The 2,977-nt window shown below is 37.7% G+C and overlaps 1 long non-coding RNA gene across 1 annotated transcript; it reads right to left on the reverse strand.

The window, feature by feature from the left end:
• Positions 1 to 426: 426 nt before the first annotated feature.
• Positions 427 to 2,658, reverse strand: LOC137404287 (uncharacterized). Its single transcript, XR_010979661.1, has 3 exons — positions 2,568 to 2,658; positions 1,437 to 1,454; positions 427 to 507 (listed from the first exon to the last, which is right to left on the reverse strand). It is a non-coding gene; the product is annotated as an uncharacterized lncRNA (long non-coding RNA).
• Between the last annotated feature and the right edge of the window lie 319 nt (positions 2,659 to 2,977).

Raw genomic sequence — 2,977 nt, forward strand, 5'->3', positions numbered from 1 at the left:
GTTTCGGTAGTCGTTGCGCAAAAAACAGTTCGAGTTAACAGTGTGTAGTTTGAGTTATCTATAGCAATTTATCATTACGTGGGAAAGGACCAAAGAAACCGTTCGAGCTAACCATGTGTTCGAGCTATCCGTGGGCGAGTTATCCATGTTTGACTGTAGTTAAGTTTACTTCATTATTTATTTAAATTTGCTACGAATAACTTCATGGAGGTCATCTACTGTAAGTTACTCAAATACTTAACTATATGGTAAGTATCCTTTGTTATTTTTCTCAGACTCAGGTCAGGTGAACTTATCTGAGATTAAAAACAGCTATCAAATGTCAATAGTAACACGTATATCTAAAAAAAACCTAGAAATTGCTAACTCCTACCAGGGCTGGAATCAAGGTTGGAGTCTTTAAAAGTCAGCTCATAAATTGAGCTCAGTCTAGTCATGTGCTTGGGATCCCTGTCAGATCCTGTCTGGCTGGAACTGAAGAGAGCTTTGAAGGACTTGAACCTCGTGCTACAAGAATGAAACAGAGTTGCTACTTATGAGCAACATACAACTGTATAATAGTCATATGAGTGTGATATCACATTTTCTATTTGGCAGGTACCTATTAGAGTACTTTGTGTATAGGTTTCCTTAAACCTGTTGCTAATAAATAATGAAAACTACAAAACGATCTTCTTCAAAGAGTTATAATAATTCTAGACCATAACATATTCCTACGTAGATTAATGATATTAAGAGAAAAATCTTTTAAAAAACAAGTAACTCTTTTTTGGATAGGGAAAATAGAAGTGAAAGCCGATGTAGTAACTTTGTTAATCTCATTTTTACATCTTTTTATGACTAAAGGCCTTCCGGTGATGCTAAATATTTCTAGCAGAATGCTTTATAAATTTAGAATTTGTTTCTTGAATATTGAGAATGAGGGAATGACCTCAAGTCAAAAAACAAATTATTGAAACACGCACATTAGTTGGCAGAATTAGTTGGCAGAAAACAGAATTGAATGCTCATGTGCTTCAATTGTTACATTTTATTCTAAACTTATAAATCTCAACATACAATAGTTACTGGTATCAGTTAATACAAGGGTAAGACAAGACATAGCTGATTTTCGTCTCAACCACTGCCCTACAGCAAAGTCCAGAAAGCAGATGTATATTGAAAATATTACAGTAAGTAAAATTAAATAGTGAAAATCACACGATGTATGTAGAGCAATGATATAAGCCACAGAAACTTTCTACTAAAGGACACTTGCTCAGAATGAATGTCACAGCAACATTGAAAGCTCGCTGCAATGAATTATTCCTATTAAAAAGGAAGTGAGTGCTTGAGATTAGCAAAGCAGTGTAAACTAGCCCAGCCACTCGACACTGAACTGCAAGCGGTGAAAGAAAACAAAGCAATGAAAGGAAACAATGACAGCTTGTGCATACTTAGCGATATCAAATATCCTGAAGCAAATCGTCGGTGATAATGTACACAATATATGACTGACATTTCAACATGCAGAAATATGAAGAAAGGACAAACTGAATAAAGGATTATGATGTCACACATTCAAAGGTAATTGTGTATTGTCATTCATTAACAAACATGTTTCATCAAAAGTCAACCACTCCGCTGATGGTGGTGGAATTTTGGTGGACCATATTCCTGGTGGAATATGGTCCACCAAATTCCACCACGTTCCCCCATACTCCTGGTGGAATATGGTGGAACGTGGCGCCATCAACATGTTCCACCATTTCTACTAAATGTCTCACCACACTAAAAATGACTTAAGTAGACTAACATACCCTCTGGTATGTATCAATTGGCATGCAGCAAATAGTTCAGAAACTAAATACATCTCTGAACATGGCAAAATTTAGCGAGGAAAGCAAGTAGACAAAGAAACCTTTAGCAAACAGCTCAGGCAGGTAAAACAGCACAGGAGCAATCAGTGAAGCCTGGTTCCCATATCGTTTACGTGACTCCGGCGGTAAAATGTCCAACAAAATGCTTGCATTGCTAGGCGGTATCTGTTCACATAAAAGCCACATCGTTAATAATATCGTAAACATAATTTGTAATCAAATAAAATGTTCGCTCGCCATGCCGTTCCTATAATGGTGACCTTTAACCGTACAGTGCATTTCGGGAAGATTTTACCTGCGACCTTTTGCGAAATTTGAACAGCCCTAAACAGTTGCGTTGCCGCCAGCTACTAACGACAGTCCTCGGCGGTACCCGGCGCGTACGTTCCCATTTCACCGCTAATAGCCTGCGGTGCTGTCGCCGGTGCTTTGCGACGTATATGGGAACCAGGCTTTAGAGAAGAATATAAATTGTAAGACTGGACAGATGACAAGCTGAAATGAGTGAGGGCTAATATTTGTTCAGGTAGATAAAGAGTGAGAAGCAGCATATGGGTACACTAGGTCAATATACTCATACCCGCACCCGATGAAACAGTCATATCGTGTATGTGAGCGATATATCGAATTTTCTGATGAGATTAAAACATTGAAGACGTAATCAGGTAGTGGTGAGTAACATTAAATTAAAGACCAGCAGAACCAAACCTTGAAGGAAGTATCCTAGCATCCCTTCCAAAGAGATGCAGACAAACATCCTTGGTAATACAGACAGGCAACAGAAAACTCTCCATCTAAAACAAAAATCATCGATAGAATCCCATGTAGAGAGAATAAAATAGCTAGGAGGTATTTATTACACTGTCAAACCATAATCGGAACTGTCAGGCGGTAAAAGGAATAAGACAGAAATATCTTTCTTACAGAGAGAGAGAGCAATGAATTCAAGTACAAATCTAGGTAAGTGTATAGACCTGGAGAATCATCAACCTTTACTCAATGGATTGATTATACTAGTCATAGTTGGTAAGTTGAAATGAAGTTTCTGTAAAGCAAGAAAAAATAGTTGGTCCATCGTGTAGTTTCACACAAGTGAAATGGCTTAAACTAGGACGTTT

The sequence above is a fragment of the Watersipora subatra genome, chromosome 9 (assembly GCF_963576615.1).
Source record: "Watersipora subatra chromosome 9, tzWatSuba1.1, whole genome shotgun sequence".
Classification (NCBI taxonomy): Eukaryota; Metazoa; Bryozoa; class Gymnolaemata; order Cheilostomatida; family Watersiporidae; genus Watersipora; species Watersipora subatra.